The 24,990-nt window shown below is 39.8% G+C and overlaps 1 long non-coding RNA gene across 50 annotated transcripts in view; it reads left to right on the top strand.

The window, feature by feature from the left end:
* The window catches only part of LOC141584675 (uncharacterized), a 287,268-nt gene that overhangs the window by 205,376 nt on the left and 56,902 nt on the right, over window positions 1-24,990 (top strand). For 48 of the 50 annotated variants that reach the window (XR_012517873.1, XR_012517882.1, XR_012517868.1 and 45 more), the window contains 2 exons: window positions 16,334-16,495; window positions 19,059-24,909. This is a non-coding gene — a long non-coding RNA (uncharacterized LOC141584675). The remainder of the gene's footprint in view (window positions 1-16,333; window positions 16,496-19,058; window positions 24,910-24,990) is intronic. The other 2 variants (XR_012517888.1, XR_012517898.1) reach the window with 2 other exon arrangements.

Consider the following 24,990-nt stretch of genomic DNA (forward strand, 5'->3'; position numbering starts at 1 on the left):
AAAATAACGGTGATTTTGGTGCTGTTATTTGACCATATGGGAACCCTTAACTTTTCCACACTCATCTACCTTCTCTCCGAGACATGAAGAGCCTCATTTGTGTTCCGCATCTTAACACATGGAGAGTGATTTTATTTATTTTAAATGGAGACATGTTAATACTTAAATGACTTGGGAAATCTCCTTTTTTCTTCACTTTGGTATGCCTATAAAAATCTGTCAGGATGTATACTGGAATAGTCTACCTTACCAAACTATGGATCACCAAAGAAAAGACCAGAGTGGCAGGCCATAAATGAGGAACAAGAGATCTGGACAAGGAGTCGCTTCTCAAACTGGCAAATCAAAATCAATCAGGTCTGAGAGCTCAGACTTAACAGAAAAAAGCCAGTAGACACAAAATTGTACTGACATGATGCTACATGACACAGTGTGGTGCACCAAGTCCCCCAACAAAACCTCCAAAAGCTTGGAAGATGTGATTTCCCACAGTATACGAAACCACGAGATTTCACACAGATGGGCCTGGCCATAGCAGTTTTCAAAAATATGTAACTGCAAACAAGCCAGACTCTTAAATCACATCGTGAGGCAAGTCCCCAACACACTGCGCACCCTAGCCTGATTAGAAGTCAGAGTTCTTCCTGGAGCCTAAAACTATGGGTGAATTTTTCGTCATAATTCTGAATCATGAACTGTGTTTCTTCTTTACTCAATATATTCAAAAGGAAATGGGAAAACCAATTCCTACATCCAAGTACCTAAAAGTAGAGTTCAACAAAGTAGCAAGGGGGCACAGCAAAATGTTTTATGAGGACCGCAATGCATCCATATGTGCAGTGGCTCATCGTGAGGTGACTTGTAAGTTCATCAGCCTCATGATTTAAAACATAAATAGAAATGAGGATATGGAGATACACATAAATATTATATGATGGGAAACTGAGTTTAGAATGAAGCTTACAAAGACCGTTACTCATATTTCTAAAATTATGGCAGGAATTATCAATATAAAGCTTTTCCTAAGTCTTTTTTTTTCTTTAGCTTTTATTTTAGTTTCAGGAATACATGTGCAGTTTGCTACCTGAAGAAATTGCATGTCCCTGGGTTGTGTTGTACAAATGATTTCATCACCAAGGTATCAGCATAATACTCAACAGGTAGATTAATTTTTTGACCATCACCCTCCTCCTGTCATCCCTGCTTAACTTGGGGTGGGTGTCTGTTTTTCCCATCCTTGAACCATGTGTACTCAATAAGTCTTTAAAATCTAACATTTCAAGGAAAGCTTCCAGTAGCTCTTTATAATTGTATCTTCCTCCTTAATGTATTTTTAAAAACTTCTTTACACTTAAAACAGACAGGAACACAGCCATGATGATTCAACACTGAGAAGTGGGCAGTCACGGAGAAAACTAGCGTATTCCATTCATGCTCTAGTGCACACAGTCATGTCTTTTCTCAGAGAGGCATCTTGAATCTGACACTGTTGGCCACAAGAGAGTCCTAATGAGGTTGTCCTCATGGACACTGACATAAACTTGGTCTAAAAACCTCCCATGGACATCTTCAGCTGATAGCATCATCATCAAAACCTGCAGAAGGGATGTCAGGAGGTTGGAAAGATAACCTCACAGAGAGTAGCATAGGAATCCCATCAGAAATGCAGCATCACCAGTGCTTTTGATTGGTACAGATGATGATGATATGGGGTCAATTATTGGCACGATGAGTTTGCCTCAGTGGGAGAAATATTAGGAAAAAAAATATTTGCCCTTGTATTTTATCTATGTTTCATCTCATGAATTCGTAAGAATTTTATCAGACAAATATACACATGTGTAGAAGTTGAAAAGAGTTGAGCTCTTTTTGAAAAGTTCAGTTTATATGTATGTGAGAGGATTAGGATCATTTGATAAGGATATTCTAGATGTGAGCAACCCTCAAAGCAAGAAGAATGCTATTTTATAGGTCCTTTTCTTCCAAATTGGTAGATGGACGTTTATTTTCTCAGCTATTACAGCAGTCAGTCTTTGAGTTTAACAGTCTACACAGATAATTTCAGTGACCAATTTTTGTAAAAAGAAGTACTTATTTACTTTATTACAGTGTGTCATCATTTGACTTAATTTCACTTCATATAAAGAACAGCCCTATATTTCACACAAACTAGATAGTGGCATTTACGTAGTGAAGAAGAGAGGAGAAATGTTTCTCAAATGGGGGCTAGTGGAGGGATAGCAGTGGGTGGGGAGATTGGGGAAGGATAACATTAGGAGAAATACCTAATGTAGGTGACGGGGGAGTGGAGGCAGCAAACCACCATGGCACATGTATACTATGTAACAATTCTGCAAGATCTACACATCTACCCCAGAATTTAAAGGAAAATAAAAAATAAAAAAACAAGAATTTCTAGGGAAAGAAATCGAGGTAAAAAGTTTCACTGGTTTCTTGTTTTGGTGATAATTTTGTTCTGCTCTTTTACATAGAAAGGTTTACTGGTTTTGTTTCTTTTTTGTTTTTTCTTTTTGAGACAGGGTCTCATTCTGTTACCCAGGCTGAGTTCAGTGGCATGACCACAGTTCACTGCAGTCTCAACCTCCCAGTACTCAAGCAGTCCTGCTGCCCCAGGCTTCTGAGTAGCTCGGACTACAGCTGCACACTATGACACCTAACTAATGTTTGTTGTTTTGTAGAGATGGCATCTTACCTTGTTTCCCATACTGGTCTTGAACTCCTGAATGCAAGTGGTACTCCCCAAAAGTCCTGGGGTTATAAATGTGACCACCATACCTTGCTTCTACTTTAGTTATTTCATAATGTAATGAGTTTATCAGCCACAACCAACAGAATAACATAGAAAAGGCAGGTTAGTGTTCACATGCAGTAGGTCATCTACTTAAACACATCATTTTCTTTATTTCTAAAAGCAGGCCATCCCTTCATCCTCAAGCTTGGTGCAAGATCACTCTCATGAACAACCTGTTGTTTTCCATTCAGGAATAAGATGAAAGGGTCAAGGCCAAGTTCATTCAAGTTACTTGGTTGTGCCTTTGCCTTTTGTTTATGTGCTGTTCCTGTAGTTCTGTTCACCAGGTTTTTATGGAGTAGTGACATCACAGCCCTGTCCGTATGGATGGATGCTGGCTTTCTCCCACCATTTTTTTTTTTTTTTTTTTGAGATGGCATGTCACTCTGTTGGCCAGTCTGGAGTGCAGTGGCTATCTTGGCTCACTGCAACCCCTGTCTCCTGGGCTCAAGCAATTCTCCTGCCCCAGCCTCCCAAGCAGCTGGGATTACAGGCATGTGCCACCATGCCCGGCTAATTTTTGTATTTTTAGTAGAGGCAGTGTTTTACCACATTGGCCAGGCTGGTCTCAAACTCTTGACCTCAGGTAATCCGCCCATCTTGGCCTCCCAAAGTGCTGGACTCTCTCCCATCTTTACCATTAGATGTGGAAAATGGCTTGACAAAATTCAGCCACTTTATTCTCCAGACTCTTAAGGTTCCGCTTCCCAACTCAGTGTGTTTTCTAAAATTTATGCTACAGCACAGCCTGGAAACTCCTAAAGCAGTATTCTAACTTAATAGTAGGGCTCAGACCATTTTTCATATTTCTCACTGCCCTTCACCGATAGAGGTGCAGTGTCTGAAATTCATTGTCAGATGTAATTCATCCAGCATTTTTTGCTAATTTTACATGTGGCAAGCCATGTCTAATCTCTTTTAGTTGTTTCTCTTTTCCTGGAATTACTCCTACATTATCCTTCCCCAGTTAAGTGATTCTACTTCCCCACATGAAGGTGAGTGATGACAAATGTGAGTCCATCACAGTGAGGAAGGCAGACAGGGGACCTGGCATTTGTAACATTAAAGAGAAGTTAAGAATTGGTGAAATGTAGTCATTAATAAAGACTTGGAAATATTTATCAGTGGACCCATATTGATAGAGCTAACTCTTGGTGAACAAGATTTTTCTTGGTCTAAGAGGTCACAACTGTCGAAAGGACAGAGGAGCAAGCTGATGAGGTAGAAGCAGCCTGGTCCATGAAGGGCTCTGCAGTGGATTGAGGTTGGGGAGGCTGAGGGGAGCCTAAGAGCATAAGGGGGAATTAGGATTCAGATTCTGTCCTGAGAACGGAAGGGAGAAAAATAACAACCACCACCACCACCACAACAAAAAAACCAGCTTTATCTTCAAGTTCAAATCCTTTTCATGGAAAGAGAGTTGAAATGTATTGGGAAGTAGAGAAGAATATAGGCAAGGAATTAGAGAGATTTTTTAATTTATTTGTGGAATTCAATATAAAGCAGAATCTTTGTGTTGCTCTATTTTATGTGTGAGGCTCATAGGAGAACAACATCGACTAAGTTTCCCTCTTCTCTAGTATTTCGGTTCAGTGGGCATTGAGAAAACTTAACAAAAACTGAACTGTAGGTGAAAGGGTGACCCTGGGAGCCCAAAGGACAAGTTTCAGGCCTGGGATGGGGTGGGCAAGGCAGGCCTCCAGGGGGAGGAACATTGGAGGTGATTTTGGAGAGTGAGGAGTAGTGAGTCCAGAAGACAGGGGAGGGAAAGGGAAGAGGAAAGTGTGTCCGTGGCACAGGCCAGGCCATAAGGAAAGGACAGTGAATTGGAAGGACTGCTGGGACGAGTAATACATGAGGAGGCAGGAGCAGGAGGGGCAGACCGTGGAAGGGTGGGGTAATGATCCAGGAGAGACCTTTCTCCTTGGGCATACACATGTTCACATGCCTGTGTCTGCATTTCCTCATGATAGTTTTGTGTCTCTCAGATTGTGACATGTTACATAAATTCATTCTTTATATCAAATGTCCCCTTTTAAATTATATTTATACTGATTGTTTCCTGCGGAAGCTTTTTACTGGTAGATTATTTGTACCTAAACGATTTGCTCTCTTAGTAAACAAATGAAATTACCCATGTACATTTGACTTTGGAAACTAGTATAGGTACACATGCTTCTTTTGCTTTTTGTAATCATATTATATTTATTGTACCCACTCACTTTTAGGTCATATAGATCTTCATATTTAAAGCAGATTTCATATAGACAACATATATTTGGGTCTTTGATTCACTCAGGCTTTTCACTAGTGCATTTAGAACATTGACATTCAAAGTCATTATTGATATAATTGGATTAAAAATCTACCAAGTTTTTCACTATCTTCTAGTTGTTTATTTTCCTTATTCCTATTTTTTGTATTTCACTCATTTTCTACCTTTTGTTGTTTTAGATGAGCCTTTTATATGAATTTATCTTCTCTCCTTTCTTAGCATCTCAGCCATACATTTTTAAAAACATTTTTAGTGGTTAACCTAGACAAAAAAATTTTATTTTTCATATACTTAATTGATCTAATAAAACACAGTCCGTTAAAAACAATAGTGGTACCAATGTATCCAAATATGCTTAAGTATGTGTCATAAATAAATAAATAATATTATGTGTATATAAATAAATATATATATATATATATATATATATAGAGAGAGAGAGAGAGAGAGAGAGAGAGAGAGAGTGAGAGAGAGAGACGTGTGTGTATTCTTCCATGTAAGTGAAATGAATGACTGCAATGCTACAAGGGATAAGAGAAAATAATTAGGATTATTCTGTTATTATAAGATGTTCACACTACCTGGTAAGTGATAGACTGGTATTTGAAAGGGGGCTTGCATTATTTTGAAGTGTAAATTGCAAACACTAGGGCAGGCTGTTGGTCCAAGAGCCTCAGTTCCTTGCTGTTGAGCAGAGGCTGCATTCAGTTCCTTCCCATATTGGCTTCTGCCTCATGGCAGAATGAGACATCAAAGCCATCAAGGCAGGGAGCTTGCTAGCAAAAAGAAATCACACTTTGATGTAACATCACCCATGTGATATCTCATCTCCTTGTATTATTCTGCCGTATCAAAGCAAATCACATTTTGTGCCCAAACTCACAAGGAGATGATTACAATACAGGATCGTGTTAGTCAACAGGTGGGGATCATTGGGTACTGTCTTAGGGTATCTGCGCTATCAGGTCCTGTCTGATGTGCAACAGTTTCCCAGTATTCAGTTATTTTCATAAAAGAACTGGTCAGATATTTTGTAGGATGCATAACAATGTGGATTCATCTGATGGCTTCTCATTATTTGAAGAGAACTATAGATCAATTGGAACACCTTTATTTAAATTGGAAGACAATAAAAACGGAACAATATATTATTTAGAAATACAAACTTAGCCATAAAAATAATATAGAAAAAAGTGAGGAATGACAGAAAGGAAATTGAAAATAATTGTAACCTTCATGGGGGTAAAAAAGTCTGTGGAATTGGGGAGGTGAACACTTGAGGTATCAAGAATATTGTTAATATTCTGTTTATCAAGCTTGGCAGAGAATTTTTTTTTTATTGCATCTTATGTTTTGGGGTACATGTGATGAACATGCAAGATTGTTGCATAGGTACACACTTGGCAGTGTGGTTTGCTGCCTTCCGTCCCCTCACTTGTATCTGTCATTTCTCCCCATGCTATCTCTTCCCACCTCCCCACCCCCCCGCCCCTCCCCCATTTCCCCCCAACGGACCCCAGTGTGTGGTGCTCCCCTCCCTGTGTCCATGTGTTCTCATTGTTCAACACCCACCTATGAGTGAGAATATACGGTGTTTGATTTTCTGCTCTTGTGTCAGTTTGCTGAGAATGATGGTTTCCAGGTTCATCCATTTCCCTACAAAGGACGTGAACTCATCGTTTTTGATGGCTGCGTAATATTCCATGGTGTATATGTACCACATTTTCCCTATCCAGTCTATGATTGTTGGGCATTTGGGTTGGCTCCAGGTCTTTGCTTTTGTAAACAGTGCTGCAGTGAACATTCGTGTGCACGTGTCCTTGTAGTAGAATGATTTATAATCCTTTGGATATATACCCAGTAATGGGATTGCTGGGTCAAATGGGATTTCTATTTTTAGGTCCTTGAGGAATCGCCACACTGTCTTCCACAATGGTTGAATTAATTTACATTCCCACCAACAGTGTAAAAGTGTTCCTATTTCTCCACATCCTCTCCAGCATCTGTTGTTTCCCGATTTTTTAATGATCGCCATTCTAATTGGTGTGAGACGGTATCTCAATGTGGTTTTGATTTGCATTTCTCTGATGACCATTGATGATGAGCATCTTTTCATATGTTTGTTAGCCTCCTGTATGTCTTCTTTTGTAAAGTATCTGTTCATATCCTTCGCCCATTTTTGGATAGGCTTCTTTGTTTTTTTCTTGTAGATCTGCTTTAGTTCTTTGTAAATTCTGGATATCAGCCCCTTGTCAGATGGGTAGGCTGCAAAAATTTTTTCCCATTCTGTTGGTTGCCGATTCACTCTACTGACTGTTTCTTTTGCCGTGCAGAAGCTGTGGAGTTTGATTAGGTCCCATTTGTCTATTTTGGCTTTTGTTGCCATTGCTTTTGGCGTTTTGGTCATGAAGTCCTTGCCTACACCTATGTCCTGAATGGTTTTGCCTAGATTTTCTTCTAAGGTTTTTATGGTATTAGGTCTGATGTTTAAGTCTTTAATCCATCTGGAGTTAATTTTGGTGTAAGGTGTCAGGAAGGGGTCCTGTTTCTGCTTTCTGCACATGGCTAGCCAGTTTTCCCAACACCATTTATTAAACAGGGAGTCCTTTCTCCATTGCTTGTTTTTGTCAGGTTTGTCGAAGATCAGATGGTTGTGGGTATGTTGTATTTCCTCTGAGACCTCTGTTCTATTCCATTGGTCTATATCTCTGTTTTGGTACCAGTACCATGCTGTTTTGATTACTGTAGCCTTGTAGTATAGTTTGAAGTCCAGTAGTGTGATGCCTCCTGCTTTGTTCTTTTTGCTTAGAATTGACTTGGCTATGCGGGCTCTCTTTTGGTTCCATATGAAGTTTAAGGTGTTTTTTTTCCAGTTCTGTGAAGAAGGTCATTGGTAGCTTGATGGGAATAGCGTTGAATCTGTAAATTACTTTGGGCAGTATGGCCATTTTCACGATGTTGGTTCTTCCTAACCATGAAGATGGAATGTTTCTCCATCTGTTTGTATCCTCTCTTATTTCGTTGAGCAATGGCTTGTAGTTCTCCTTGAAGATGTCCTTTACGTTTCTTGTTAGTTGTATTCCTAGGTACTTTATTCTCTTTGTAGCAATTGTGAATGGCAGTTCGTTCTTGATTTGGCTCTCTTGAAGTCTATTACTGGTGTATAGGAATGCTTGTGATTTTTGCACGTTGATTTTGTATCCTGAGACTTTGCTGAAGTTGTTTATCAGTTTCAGGAGATTTTGGGCTGAGATGATGGGGTCTTCCAGATATACAATCATGTCATCTACAAATAGAGACAATTTGATTTCCTCCTTTCCAATTTGGATACCCTTTATTTCTTTTTCTTGCCTGATTGTTCTGGCTAGAACTTCCAGTACTATATTGAATAGGAGTGGTGAGAGAGGGAACCCTTGTCTAGTGCCAGATTTCAAAGGGAATGCTTCCAGTTTTTGCCCATTCAGTATGATATTGGCTGTTGGTTTGTCGTAAATAGCTTTTATTGTTTTGAGATACGTTCCGTCAATACCTAGTTTATTGAGGGTTTTTAGCATAAAGGGTTGTTGAATTTTGTCAAAAGCCTTCTCTGCATCAATCGAGATAATCATGTGGTTTTTGTCTTTGGTTCTGTTTATGTGGTGAATTACGTTTATGGACTTGCATATGTTGAACCAGCCTTGCATCCCCGGGATGAATCCTACTTGATCATGGTGGATGAGCTTTTTGATATGCTGTTGCAATCGGTTTGCCAGTATTTTATTGAAGATTTTTGCATCTATGTTCATCATGGATATTGGCCTGAAATTTTCTTTTCTTGTTGAGTCTCTGCCGGGTTTTGGTATCAGGATGATGTTTGTCTCGTAAAATGATTTGGGAAGGATTCCCTCTTTTTGGATTGTCTGGAATAGTTTCAGAAGGAATGGTATCAGCTCCTCTTTGTATGTCTGGTAGAATTCAGCTGTGAACCCATCTGGACCTGGGCTTTTTTTGGGTGGTAGGCTCTTTATTGCTGCCTCGACTTCAGACCATGTTATTGGTCTATTCAGGGTTTCGGCTTCTTCCAGGTTTAGGCTTGGGAGGATGCAGGTGTCCAGGAATTTATCCATTTTTTCCAGCTTTACTAGTTTATGTGCATAGAGTTGTTTGTAATAATCTCTGATGATGGTTTGGATTTCTGTGGAATCTGTGGTGATATCCCCTTTATCGTTTTTTATTGCATCAATTTGGTTATTCTCTCTTTTCTTTTTTATTAATCTGGCTAGTGGTCTGTCTATTTTGTTGATCTTTTCAAAAAACCAGCTCCTGGATTTATTGATTTTTTGAAGAGTTTTTTGTGTCTCTATTTCCTTCAGTTCTGCTCTGATCTTAGTTATTTCCTGTCTTCTGCTAGGTTTTGAGTTTTTTTGATCTTGCTCCTCTAGCTCTTTTAATTTTGATGATAGGGTGTCAATTTTAGATCTCTCCTTTCTTCTCTTGTGGGCACTCATTGCTATATATTTTCCTCTAGAGACTGCTTTAAATGTGTCCCAGAGATTCTGGTATGTTGTGTCTTCGTTCTCATTGGTTTCGAAGAACATCTTTATTTCTGCCTTCGTTTCATTGTTTATCCAGTCAACATTCAAGAGCAAGTTGTTCAGTTTCCATGAAGCTGTGCGGTTCTGAGTTAGTTTCTGCATTCTGAGTTCTAACTCGATTGCACTGTGGTCTGAGAGACCGTTTGTTATGATTTCTGTTCTTTTGCATTTGCTGAGGAGTGATTTATTGCCAATTAAGTGGTCAATTTTAGAGTAGGTGTGATGTGGTGCTGAGAAGAATGTATATTCTGTGGATTTGGGGTGGAGAGTTCTGTAAATGTCTATTAGGTTTGCTTGTTCCAGGTCTGTATTCAGGTCCTGGATATCCTTGTTGATTTTCTGTCTGGATGATCTGTCTAATATTGACAATGGGGTGTTAAAGTCTCCCACTATTATTGTGCGGGAGTCTAAGTCTCTTTGTAAGTCATTAAGAACTTGCCTTATGTATCTGGGTGCTCCTGTATTGGGTGCATATATATTTAGGATCGTTAGCTCTTCTTGTTGCAGTGATCCTTTTACCATTATGTAATGTCCTTCTTTGTCTCTTTTGATCTTTGTTGCTTTAAAGTCTATTTTATCCGAGATGAGAGTTGCAACTCCTGCCTTTTTTTGCTCTCCATTTGCTTGGTAGATCTTCCTCCATCCCTTTATTTTGAGCCTTTGTGTATCCTTGCATGTAAGATGGGTTTCCTGGATACAGCACACTGATGGGTTTTGGCTTTTTATCCAGTTTGCCAGTCTGTGTCTTTTGATTGGGGCATTTAGTCCATTGACATTTAGGGATAGTATTGTTATGTGTGAATTTGATACTGTCATTTTGATGCTACCTGGCTGTTTTGTTGGTTAGTTGATGCAGATTCTTGATTGTGTTGATGCTCTTTTACCATTTGGTGTGTTTTTGGAGTGGCTGGCACTGGTTGTTCCTTTATATGTGTAGAGCCTCTTCCAGGAGTTCTTGTAGCGCAGGTTTGGTGGTGATGAAATCTCTGAGTGCTTGCTTGTTCACAAAGGATTTTATTTTTCCTTCACTTATGAAGCTTAGTTTGGCTGGATAGGAGCTTCTGGGTTGAAAGTTCTTTTCTTTAAGGATGTTGAATATTGGCTCCCAATCTCTTCTGGCTTGTAGGGTTTCTGCTGAGAGATCTGCTGTGAGTCTAATGGGCTTCCCTTTGTGGGTAACCCGACCTTTCTCTCTGGCTGCCCTTAGCATTTTCTCTTTCATTTCAACCCTAGTGAATCCAACGATTATGTACCTTGGGGTTGCTCTTCTTGAGGAATATCTTTGTGGTGTTCTCTGTATTTCCTGGATTTGAATATTGGTCTGCCTTGCTAGGTTGGGGAAGTTTTCCTGGATAATATCCTGAAGAGTATTTTCCAGCTTGGATTCATTCTCTTCATCACATTCAGGTATACCTATCAGACATAGATTAGGTCTCTTCACATAGTCCCACATTTCTTGAAGATTTTGTTCATTCCTTTTTGTGCTTTTTTTCTCTGTTCTTGCCTTCTCTTTTTATTTCATTGAGTTGATCTTCGACCTCTGATATCCTTTCTTCTGCTTCGTCAATTCGGCTGTTGAAGCTTGTGCATGCTTCACGAAGTTCTCGTGTTGCGTTTTTCAGCTCCATCAATTCACTTATACTCCTCTCTATGCCGTCCATTCTCGTCAGCAGTTCGTCCAATCTTTTTTCAGGGTTCCTGTTTTCTTTGCGTTCGGTTAGAACATGTTCTTTTAGCTCACTGTAGTTTCTTACTACCCACCTTCTGAAGTCTGATTCTGTCATTTCATCACCCTCCTTCTCCATCCGGTCTGGTTCCCTTGCTGGTGAGGAGTTGTGATCCCTTTTAGGAGGAGAGGTGTTCTGGTTTCAGGAGTTTTCATCCTTTTTGCGCTGGTTTCTTCCCATTTTTGTGGGTTTATCCACCTGTTGTCTGTCTCTGTCCCAGGGAGTTGTAGCTTTATGAGTTTCCGTTGCACTACTGCCTTTTTTGATTTTTCTTTCAGGTCTGACCCGCCCAGCTAGCAGCACACCTAGCCACTGCCTGCCCTCAGGGGCTTTGCTGAGCTGCTGTGGGCTCCGCCCAGCTGCCCTGAGCTCTTCCCTGTAGTCCTTTTTATATGGGCATAGTTAGAACTGTCTCCACAATGGTGGCCCCGCCTCTGTTATGGCGGACTCTCTCTATTGTGGCAGGTTGCCTCGGCAACGGCAGCCTGCCTCCGTAGAGGTGGAGAGTCTCAGTAATGGCGGAAGCCCCTCCCCCAGGGAGCCGGACCCTCCCGGTTCAGCTGTGCTTGGTTTCAAGGGCTCAACCCAGAGGGTTTCCAATTACTGTTTTTGTTTTCGTTGTTGTTGGGGGTGGAGGGGTGGGACCAACTGAGCCTGATCACCTGGCTCCCTGACTCAGAGTCTTTTCTTTTAAGTTGAAAGACCCCGTGTTCCGGTCGCTTGTTGAAAAGGCACCGGGACCTCCTGTGCTGCGACTCACGGAGTCGGCTCGAACTGCGGCGCCGGCTCCTGGCGGATTTTTTGCCTAGGAATCTCCTGGCCTGACTCGCTATTTCAGATGAGTGGGCAACTCTGCCCTCTCAGGGCTCTGCTCGCCAGCTAAGAGGGCTCCCAGACCAGTGGCTTTTGTACTGAGAACCACAGCAACAGGGCGTGGTCACAGCAGCCACACGGACGGAATCAGCCCCGCGGGGGCCAAAACAGCCGCACAGGCTGGGACTGCGACGCTGGCGACCCCTCTGCCTGGGTATCTCCTGGTCTGTGGGCAACAACAGTTCGTCTGGAAATGCGGCGTCCACTCACCCTCTGCACTTTCACTGGGAGTTGAAGTCCTGCGCTGTTCTTAGGCGGCCATCTTCCCAGCATTCCCGCTTTTCATTTCTTTCTTTTTATGTGTCATGGATTCCTCCAGGAACTTTGTGATAGGCTCTACTACATTTGATCTATGATTATTAATTTGTAATGTTGGTTTTCGTTCTGAGGAGAATTGATGACAGACATCTCTAGTTGGGCATCTGGAGAAGCTCTCTAATGCCTTAGGGCAGGCGTCCCCAAACTACGGCCCGTGGGCCGCATGCGGCCCCCTGAGGCCGTTTATCCGGCCCCCCGCCGCACTTCAGAAAGGGGCACCTCTTTCATTGGTGGTCAGTGAGAGGAGCGCAGTATGTGGCGGCCCTCCAACGGTCTAAGGGACAGTGAACTGTCCCCCTGTGTAAAAAGTTTGGGGACGCCTGCCTTAGGGCATGGACTGGTCCATGGGACGTACAGTGGCTTAGGCTTCATTCTGAGCTCCAGAGTAGGGAATGTTGGGTAGAGCTGGAGTAGGCTGACCTTTCCTTTTGTCTCTAGCGGCAGGTGCAAGCACCAGCTCTGATGGGGTTGGCAGAGGACTGGCGTAGACACTGTAAGATTCTCAACTGTCAGCTGTCGTAGTAATCTACTGAGTACATGAGCAGGTACAAGGTCCCCTTATAGCCAGGGTTGTGTGAGCAATGGTACTAGCTGAGGTCATGAAAAGTTTTCTCCTTCTCCAGCACTGTGCTACTGTGCCAACAGATTTTGTAATGGCTGTAATTGTGTTGGTCGATCTCCGGCTAGGAGATGGCACTTGCAGGAGAGAGCCAGCTGCAGTCACGGTACTGGGATTTATGCTGAGCCGTTGTTACCCAGAGCAAGCAATCAGGTGATGGGCAGAGACCTATCACCTAAAAGTCCCTGTTCCTATTTTGCTACCAGGGCAGGTAGAGGGGCAAAGCTAGGTCAGGAAAGTCCATACATCTGCTCCCCATGTGTGGGCACAAGCAGCAGTTTCAATAGGGGTTAGTGGACAGTTCTCTGGCCACTGGGATAGTTCCAGTGAGAAGCAGGACCTCCTGTGCTTCCAAAGAGTCCCCATGGGGAGACACGGCCAGGCAATAGATGGCAGATAGACTGGCCCAGCTCCCCATGGCCTTTACACAGCAGGTTTTATCTATGCAGATTTCTCCTGATGAAAAGCCACAATAGTCAGCTAGGTCCCAGATAATCCATGTTCAGAACACAAACCCACTCCAGGTCACAAGACTTTTAAGTGGAGACTGAAAATGACATAGTGGCTCTCAGGCCACACCCCTCTTGATTTGGCATGTGGAGCAGGAGTAACCAGCTCCTATGGTCCTGGCAAGAGAATGCTTCCTGCTTGTCCTTTGGTTTTGGAACCGGAGGACTCATACTCCACTCAATATTAAATTGCATTTCTCAGTTGGGAGCTTCTCCCAACATGTGACCACCGCCTAGATTGCCTGGCTGATTTCTGCAAGGTCGCCTATGAATTAGGATTTAGAATATCTTCCTTGTTTCCCTGTTGGGGTCTGGGAATGCACACACAGCACATCCAGGTACCACTCCATTCATGCTCCCCTCCTGTCTGAGTCAGCTCCAGTGTTGGGTAGAGTGAAGATAGTCTCTCCCTTTCACATTCTGAAGACTCCATTGCCCATCTGATACTTGGGGCAAATTGCAGCTTGTCTCTCCTTTCAGTTTTTCTGTTGAGTTCCTGTGTTGGGTAAAAATTCACAGTGTAAATCTCCACATACTATTTTGCTGTTTCCAAGCATGTGGGGCACACTCACAAAGCCTCCAATCTGCCATCTTGGGGGGAAAAAACAAAACATGCTCCACTTTATGAGTACAGTGTCTACCAAAGTTTTTGGAACTGTCACCCTGAACATGTGCCTGTTCTTCTCCAATTATAGTTATTTTGTGCAGTCATTTTTATGTCAGTGCACAAGCATGAATGTTTATTTTACTCTTTACATCTACTACTTCATTTATTTGATTGTTCAAATTTTTCCACTGTTGGCTATGGGAAGGTCTTTTCTTTGGATCCTCTGTCATTTTGAAACACCACCATCGTTAAATTTTGATATTGTTATGTGTTTGGTTAGTTGTTTGCATTTTATTGTCTTCGGAACTACTAGGTACTCAGCCTAGTTGTGTTAATTCCCTTGCAAGCCTAGTATTAGCCGTTTTTTTCAGAGTCCTAGTTATTTCTATTGGAAAATTTAATTAGAAATGGAGATCTTGGACCTGGGTGTATTCAGTGCTCCTGGGGCATCTCTACTGAGTCCTGAACTTGTCTGCTGACAGAGTAAAGTCCACACTCCTGCTCCCCATGTATGGGGATATACATATTCATATATGTGTGTATGTGTTTGTGTGTATATACACACAGATACACATATATGTATAAATATTTATCATGTATCTGTACATATCTTTATTAAACATGAATTCCTAATAATGCTGCAGCTCCAGCATTGGATCTAATCCAGTACTATACGAATCAGTGCACCTGTTACCACTTATTTGGATGTAGCCTGCCACTTTTCCAGTGACAAAGATGGTTCTGTTACTTAATCACTGAATCCAAAAGACATGTATAGTGGTTTCAGAATTGGAAATGGACACTGCCCTGAGAAAGAACTCTACCAACTAAAGTACTTATGGATGAATCTTCACTCTTTAGATTCAGAATATCCACTTATTTGATAAGTTACTTGGGTCAGTTGCTATTTCCCCACTCCCTTCTGTGAGGTTATTTCACTGAAGTGTACAGTTTTATTACGTCCGTTGTCCCATGCTGTGTCTCCTACCTACTGTATAAGGTTTTTAATTTGCTTATTTATATTATCAAGTTATTTAACGTTTGTAAGATATAATTATGTGTCTATCATTACAGTATGATACCAGTATGATTTCACTTCCCAGAGGAAATCTGTAGTACCTCACCAGTTTGAACTGCCTCTCTTCTGAGCCCCCAGTAAATACCAAATATTTGTCTCTATATTTTTTCACTTTCCAGGGTATCACATAACTGTAATCATACACAGTATTTTACCTTTTTTAATTTGCTTTTTTTCCTGCAGTATGTCCACCCTTTAGATTTGTAAAATGTATCTCATGGTTGTTTAGATTTTCATTTCCTTATGACAAGACTTTAGGCCTCGCATCCTGTGCTTAGTGGACCTGACTGTAGCATCTTTGGGGAAATGTCTATTCAAATAATTTACCAAGTTGATTGTGATATTTGCCTTTTTATCTTTGAGTTGTAAATTTTTTGTGTGTATTTTGTGAATAATAGACCGTTTTATGCTATATGATTGTGAATATTTTCTTCTACTTTAGCTGTAATATTGTAGAAATAAGAGAAATTATGGTTTAACCTAAGAACACAAATATGTATTTCTATATTCTATGCATATTCTGTATTTCTATATTCTATATTTCCATATTCTATTATTTAACCTAAGAACACAAACATGTATTTCTGTATTTCTATATTCTAGATTTGGTCTTAACTTTAGCTCTTGTATTTGGGTACATGATCATTTTGAGCCAATTATGTGTATGTTATGAGAGAGAAGTTCAACTTGCTTGTGGATATTCAATTGCCCTAACAACATTTGGTGTGAAAATATTTTCCATATTGAATTGACTTGGCAACCTTGTAAAATTTTTTATTATAAAGGTAAAGGTTAATTTTTGGACATTCCTTGAAGTGACTTGCTTTAGTTGTAGTATTAATATAAACTGATTGAGTATACATTAAGAAGTGATCGCTCCACTTATTTTGTAGTTAAGTTGTATGAAGAATTCGTGATCGATTGTTATTAATTATTTAAAGGTTGGGAATAATTCACCAATGAAGTCATCTTAACGAAAACAGGGCATTGACCCCTACCAACAATCATATGAGGTTGGAAGAGGATCCTTCCCCAGCTGAACCTCCACTTGAGATCTCATCCTTGGCCGTCATCTCTATATGGATTCAAGATTCAGAGTTACTGTGAGTAATGTGTGTGTGGTTTAGAGCCACTTAGTGTGTGATAATTTATTACACAACAATAAATAATATACCTGACAGTAAATGCAGTATATCCTCTACAGAAAAATGACTTTACTGCAAAGCCTAGTCAAATACGGAAGAAGTCTATGCTTCAATAAATAGTTTTGTACAAATTATTTATTTAAAATAATTTTATAAATATATAAAAATAATTTTAAAAATAAATGGTAGAAAACTATTGAAGCATAGACTTTTTATATTTATATTTATAGAAATAATTGGTACAAAACTATTGAAGCATAGATTTTTTTTCCCATATTTTACTAGATTCATGGTTATATAAGATGTTACGCTGCTAGTAACTCAAGGATATACAGAACTCTTCGTACTGTCTGTGCATGTATTTGTATACTTGAAACTATTTCATGGAAAAATATTCTTTAAAAAAGTATCACTTTTTTTTTTTTCGATGGAGTTTCGCTCTTGTTGCCCAGGCTGGAGTATAATGGTGCAGTCTCGGTTCACCGCAACCATCACCTCCTGGGTTCAAGCGATTCTCCTGCCTCAGCTTCCCGAGTAGCTGGGACTACAGGTGTGCACCACCACGTCCAGCCAATTTTTTGTGTGTATTTTTATAGAAACGGGGTTTCACCATGTTGACCAGGATGGTCTTGGTCTCCTGACCTCATAATCTGCCCATCACAGCCTCTCAAAGTGCTGGGATTACAGGCATGAGTCACCACACCTGGCCAAAAGTATCACTTTGATACAAAAAAATTCCAAAACATGAACAGAATACCTTTGGCTCAGAAGATGAAAGGGCATGTAAAGAGAGAATAGCAAAGCAAAGCATCTTTCTTTTCTCTTTTTTTTTTTTTTTTTTTTTTTTTGAGACGGAGTTTCGCTCTTGTTACCCGGGCTGGAGTGCAGTGGCACAATCTCAGCTCACTGCAACCTCCACCTCCTGGGTTCAAGCAATTCTACTGCCTCAGCCTCCCAAGTAGCTGGGACTACAGGCGTGCAACACCATGTCCAGCTAATTTTTTTTTTTTATTTTTTGTAGAGACAGGGTTTCACCATGTTAACCAGAATGGTCTCGATCTCTTGACCTTGTGATCCACCCGCCTCGGCCTCCCAAAATGCTGGGATTACAGGCGTGAGCCACCATGCCCGGCCTTTTTTTTTTTTTTTTTTTAGATGAAGCCTCACTCTCCTGCCCAGGCTGGACTGCAGTGGCGTGATCTTGGCTCACTGCAACCTCTGCCTCCCAGGTTCAAGCAGTTCTCTGCCTCAGCCTCACAAGTAGCTGGGATTATAGGAGCCTACCACCATGGCCAGCTGATTTTTGTATTTTTAATAGAGACAGGGTTTCACCATCTTTGCCAAGCTGGTTTTGAATTCCTGACCTCGTGATCCACCTGCCTTGGTCTCCCACAGTGCAGGATTACAGGTATGGGCCGCCGTGCCCAGCCGCATCTTTCCATATCTATATACCAACTTGAACACAGGTATAATCCTTCTGCTTCAGGAAGATTCCTTCAAGTTCCCAGGGACTCTCATTCTCTTTCATCTTCCTCATCATGTTTCAGATTTTTCAGTCACCAGTTTAACATCAGTAACCAGTTTTTGAAAGATAGGTGTTCATGCCTCAAATATCTCAGAAAGCCTCATTTCCAGATAATCATTTAGCAGGACTCAAACAAATAGACTAGAATTTATTCAGAGCTTGCAGTCAGGAGTGCCTTAATGCCAACATGACCATACTGAGAACAGCGCATCCTCTTGTGAATGAAGCATTCATAAAGAATAAGTTGCTGAGACTCAATAACATGTGTCTACTGTACAAGTAAGGTAACAATTACTAGAATCTAAAATTTTGTTGGGGACATGAGGGACATTTGTTAAAGATTTATGAGATGTGAGCAACCAATTACAAGTACTCTAAATCAGTAGATGGGCATTTGATTTGCCTGTTAGGGCTGCAGTCAGGGTCTCTGGGCTTCAGTGCTGTACACAAAGAATTTCAATGACAGATTTTGGTAACAACAGTAACAACTCTTCATCTATTATATTGCGGCTTGACACCATTTAACTTCATTTCACTGCATATAAAGACCAACTCTATACTCCATGCAAACCAAACAGTGGAATTAGTATAGTGAAGAACAAAGACGAAATTTTTCCAAATTTAAAGGAAACTGGAGGTTTTACAGGGAAACAAATAGAGGTAAAATATTTTTGTTTAATTCTTACTTTAAAGATAATTTTGTTCTACTCTTTTAAATTGAAAGCTCTACTTTCATTATTTTAAAATAGAGTGAGTTTATCAGCCACATGTATGAAAATAATATAGGAAAGGTAGTTTTGTGTCAACACGGGTTGTTTATTCTCCTTATACACATTATTTGCTTCACCGCTAATGCTTATTTTTTAGCCTTGGTTTTGGTGCAAGATTTAAAGGCCTCAGTCTCCATGCAATATGAAATATTCATTCAAATGACTTTTCTCTGTGCTTCACCTTTGTTTCTGAATTGCTCCTGTATTTTTGTGATTTATATTTCAGTGAGTAATGTTGGCAACAGCAGTTCTGCCTGTATGGATACTGGCATGGATGTTGTCTCCCATTCTTACCACTGGATGTGGAGAATGGCTTTAAAAATTTAGCCCATCTGTTCTCATCTCTCAGTTCCATCTTCTCAACTCAGAGTGTCTTCCAAAGTCCATGCCACACCACAGCCTGGAAATTCTTCCAAAGCAGTGTCTTCAGGCAACAGTGGGGTTCATGTTGCTGTCTCTGTGTCTCAGGTATCATTGTCCTACATTGTTTGATAAAATCTGTCTTATAAACCATTATTCTATACACTTTGCCCCTTTGTAAATTTATTTATGCATGTGGGATGGCGTATTTAGTCCTCAGGGGGAGGGTATTAGAATAGGGTTTTGCATATCTAGAGATGGGGATTGTTGTGACGCATCTTAGGACCTGACTGCCGTATCAGATTCTGTCCAATCTGCATCATTTTCTCAGTTTTTACTTATTTTGCTGACCTCGACCCTTGTGAAAAGAACTTGTTGGGTATTTTGCAGAATGTATCACAATATGGATTTGTTCTATTTTTCATAATTTGACTGACATTATTCATTGATACATATGCATATTTAACTTTGAAGAAAAAAACCCTAAACAATATGTTATTTAGCAATACACGTTTAGAAAATGATGAGAATGTCGTCATGATGAAAAAGGGAATTCAGCATCTTAATAACATTCACCAGGGTAAAGGAGAGAATGGAACGGGGGAGGTATTACATGGCATATTGATTCATCAACAGCATGGAGAACATCCCTCATCTTCTGAGAAGATTAAGAAAAACAGAAAATAATGTTTCCATTCTAGAATAATTTTAAGTTTATAGAACACTTGGAAGTCAGTACAGAGAGTTTATATATACACATACACACGCATATCCAACACACGATTTTCCTTCTTGTTCACTTCTTACATTAGTGTGGGATATTTTTCACAGTTATCACACCAATATTATGCAGTTTCATTCACTAACAACTGTACATTAATTGTTCACTGATTTAACATTTAATTGAGTATCCATTTTCTGTTCCAGAATCGTATCCAGGATACTATATCACATTTAGGTATCATGCCTTTTTGTGCTCCTTTTAACTATGCCAGTGTCTCAGGACTTTTTGTTTTTCGTGATATTTATCCACATTTGGGATTCATTATTTATGTTTTTCTCATGATAAGACTGATGTAGGTTTAGGTAAGGAAGACCACAGATGGTAAGTTCCACACCAAGGGGAAGTAGTATTGACATGCTTTGAAATTAGTGACTTTAGGTTGATCACCTGTGTGAGGTAGTTTAGGTCTTTTTCCCAATATACAATTAATCTATTTTTTGGTCAGGTATGGTGGCTCACACATGTAACCCCAGCACTTTGGAAGGCCAAGGTGGGTAGATCACAAGGTCAGGAGTTCAAGACCAGCCTGGCCAAGATAGCGAAATCCCATCTCTACTAAAAACACAAAAATTGGCAGGGCGTGGTGACAGGCACCTGTAATCCCAGCTACTTGGGAGGCTGAGGCAGAGAATTGTTTGAACCTGGAAGGCAGAGGTTGCAGTGAGCCTAGATCATGCCACTGCACTTGAGCCTGGGCGACAGAGCAAGATTGCTTCTCAAATAATAATAACAATAATCTTTTTTCCCTTTAACATGTTGCCCTTTTTTTAAAGTCATTAAATATAAAACATACTTAACAAGTGGAAATTATACTTCAACTTTTTATGGCAGTACTCTTAGGCATGTTTATTTTCCACGGGTAAATTTCTGTTCTCCATAATGCATTACATATCTATTTAATCATTTGAATCATATAGGATATTATATAAAATTCTATAATTTATTGTATGCTATACTAATTTATATATTTTGTTGCTCATGGTTTCAGTGTAGGTCATTGGAAGTTCTTTCCCTTGGCTCCTGTAAAATTTGAAATTACATCATGCTGTTTGATTTTGTTTGTTTCTTTGGTTTTATTGTTCTTTAACATTATTTTACTTGCTAGAATTTTAAGGTGTTCCAGGCTTACTGTGTTGGTTTTTTGCCCAATCCACGTATTAAGCATTTTTCATGGAATCTTAGTTGCTTGTTTTGGTGAATGGTATGAGAAACAAAGATTTGGGTAGCGTGTGCTCTCATTCCTAATTTCATAGTGAGACAGTTTGTCTTCTTTGTGTAATCATTGAGTTCCAAAATACTTGCATAGTAGTTTCAGAATTGGTAGCGGATAATGACTACACCAACTGAGTAAGATGCTCATACAGATCACTTGCTCTTTAGGCTAGAATCTCCTCTTATTTCCTAAATTACTTGGGTCAGCCTCTTTTTCAGATATTGGGCAATACCCTCAATATCACTTCCCGTATTTTTTTACCTTATTCTTAGGGAATTTCACTCACTGCCATGCCTCTTCCTTTTCTTTCTTGATTTCTGGAGCAAAGAATTCCCCCAAAAGGGACTTTGTAGTCTACCTTCAACGGTCCCTGAGGGAAAGTACCTGTAGAAACATCCCTGCATGCCTCACGATAAGCTCAGTTAACACAGTGAGCATGGCCTTCCCCTCTAAACCACTCCCACCATGGACTGGGCAGCAGCTTATTATCCCTGATAACCTTCCTTGATTCAGAATCTACTGTGTCTGATATTAATATTGTTATCCCAGCTATTTTTATAATTAGTGTTAGCAGGATATATTTTATTGCATTCATTTACTTTAAAATCATATGTATGATAATATTTAAAGTGGATTTCTTATGACAACATACAGTTGTACCTTGCTTTTTCACCCACTCTGACAATCTTGTCTTTGAGTTGATTCAGTGATACATCTCACAATTAGAAAAAGCTGTCATACTAGTTAACTTACACGATGTGCTAAAAATGTTACTAGTTCATACAGTCCGGCCAACATTCAAGAAGTAGGCGCTATTACCATTCCCATAGTCCAACACTGCATTTGATCCAAACACTCTGAAGGGCAGATGTAGAGGAATCTCAGCTTGACTCAGTCTTTGTCCAGAGGCCTAGCTCGTATGTGCCATGTTCCAATGTGTATTCTCCTACATGTTAAATACTTTCTAGCGTTAGTTGCAGGACTCTTACCCTGCTTTATGGTCCCGAAGATATTTTCCTAAATTGTTTTCTATAGACTGCATTAAATATTTCTAGATTTTGGCCGATGATCCACCTGGAATTAACTTCATGTGTAACGTGAGGCCAAATGTCAGGTTTTAATTTCCCTAAAAGGATATTCTGCCAGGCGCGGTGGCTCACGCCTGTAATTCCAGCACTTTGGGAGACCGAGCTGGGTGGATCACGAGGTCAAGAGATTGAGACCATCCTGGTCAATATAGTGAAACCCCGTCTCTACTAGAAAAATACAAAAATTTGGCTGGGCATGGTGGCGCATGCCTGTAATCCCAGCTACTCAAGAGGCTGAGGCAGAAGAATTGCCTGAACCCAGGAGGCGGAGGTTGCGGTGAGCCGAGATCACGCCATTGCACTCCAGCCTGGGTAACAAGAGTGAAACTCTGTGTCAAAAAAAAAAAAAAAAAAAGGATATTCTATTTTCTAAGACATTTTTATAAAAATTCATCTATTCCCTTTCACTGACTTATAAAATATTTGATTATGTATACATATGTCTATTTTTCAACTGTGTTTTCGTTTTTTACAAGCCTGTGCCGTCACATACAGCTTATTTCTACATTTTTGGTAGAGATGCGGTTTCACCATATTGGCCAGGTTGCTCTCTAACGCCTGACCTCAAGTGATCTGCCCACTTTGGCCTCCCAAAGTGCTGGGATTACAGGTGTGAGCCCACATTTTCACATCTTTCAAATAGAATGCCTAAAGAACTTGATACTCCAAAAGCACTACTGTCCAGACAGCAGTCAAATTGTGATTGCCCTTTTTGGCATACACGTGAACTTAGTGTAAAAACCTTCCATAGTCACATTCTAGTGATACTGTCAGCCTGAAAACTTGCAAAGGGGCCATGAGCAGGCTGGAAAAATAATCAGACATGAGTAGCACAGGATACTCTTTAAGAAATGCACATCAACAAAGCTTCTGATTAGCAGAGATGTTGATAGTGTTAAGAAAAATGCTGGTTAAGATGTATTGAGAAGTGATTCAGAGGAGTTTGGTCTGACTGAGAAAAATTTTAGGGTACTCAAGTTAATGGGTTTTGCTTCTATTTCCCATCTCATATAATCATATGTGTAATATAAAACAAGTATCTACATGAATCATAGAACTGATATAAAACAAATATCAACGTTTATACATTTGTAATAATTTTCAGTATGTTTTTAATTCAATGTTTTCAATTATTTTAATATGAAATAAAAATAAGTGATAGGAAGTTATCGTTTTTCAATAGATTTGCTTTTGTAGTGACGTAAAATAAGAGGCATTTTTCAGTTGCTTCAAATAATACTGCTTGCATTACTTAGAGAAAGCTGTATTAGTAAATACTGACAGTGTTTGTTAAAGACCTACTATTAGTCTAAATACTGTATGTATTATTAGTTCATTCAATCCTCACAACTTAAGCAGTGGGCACTATTACCTCTTCCATGGTTTAGTTCTGAATCTGAGCTAAAGCCTGACAGAAAAGGAATAGAATAACCTTCATCTTGATTCAGTCTGTCTCCAGAGTCTTCATATACATCCACTCTGCTACAATACCTTTATCTTATAGGACAAATACTTTCTTGGTGTAGTTTAGGAATTCTTACCCTACCTCATGGTCATGACATCATTTCCCTAAGGTTTTAAATTTCGCATTGAATATTTTATACTTAGGTTTGTGATCTATGTAGAACTGTTTTTGTGTTTAATGTGTATTTATAGGTATCTTTTCCTCTTATGGATACTCAATATCCTGAAATAGTTCTTGAAAATCCTCCAAAAATATTTTCTTATGAATTATTTGCATATATGTATGTGTGCATGCATGTGCACGTGTGTGTATGTGTGTGTGTGTGTATCAATTTTCAGCTCTCTTTTCATTTGTTTATCTCGCTATCTCTATACAAATACCACACTGTCTTGTTATTAGGAGTGTTCCTTTAACACAAGAATTTCTCGTCTGGTGCCCATTCCGTTAACTTCTGTGCTTTTTTGTAATGAAGACAGGATTAAAAGCCTCAATGCCTTGCACCTGCACCAATATTCCAAGTTGTACCCTCAATAAAGAAAGGGCTGAGATCTTTAGAACATTGCTGTTTTTCTGTTTTTGATGATATACTTGAAATCACAGAAGATTTTAATTCTGATGAAGACCAATTTATCTATTTTTTATTGTGTCACTTATACATTATGTGTCACACGTTAGAAAACATTGTTTAATAATCTAATGTCATGCAAATAGGTTTCTATGTTATCTTCTATGGTTTGGGCCCATCTAGAACTTACATTAAGATATATAATTAATTTGGGTCAATCATGTATATGGGATGAGAGAGGAGTCCAACTTGCATATAGATATTTACTTGTCCAAGCAACATTTGTAAAAAAATACTTATTTTTGTTTCATTGAAATGACTTGGCAAACTTGAAAATCAGTTGCTCATGAAGGTGTTAATTTTTGGACACTCAATTTTATTGAATTGATGTATATGTCTATCTTTATACTAGTGCCACAAACCTCATTTTTTTCTTTTACGTTTTTCTTTTTATTTTGCAAGAAGGTCTTACTCTCTCACCCAGGCAAGAGTACAGTGGCATGATCATGCGTCACTGCAGGCTCCAGCTCCTGGACTCAAGATATCCTCCCACATCAGCTTCCTGAGTATGAGGAACTACAAGTGTGTACCACCAAGCCTGGGTAATTTTTTCTTTTTTGAGACAGGGTCTCGCTCTGTAGCCAGGTTGAAGTGCATTGGTGCAATCTCGGCTCACTGTGCCT

The sequence above is a fragment of the Saimiri boliviensis genome, chromosome 5 (genome assembly GCF_048565385.1).
Source record: "Saimiri boliviensis isolate mSaiBol1 chromosome 5, mSaiBol1.pri, whole genome shotgun sequence".
Taxonomy (NCBI): Eukaryota; Metazoa; Chordata; class Mammalia; order Primates; family Cebidae; genus Saimiri; species Saimiri boliviensis.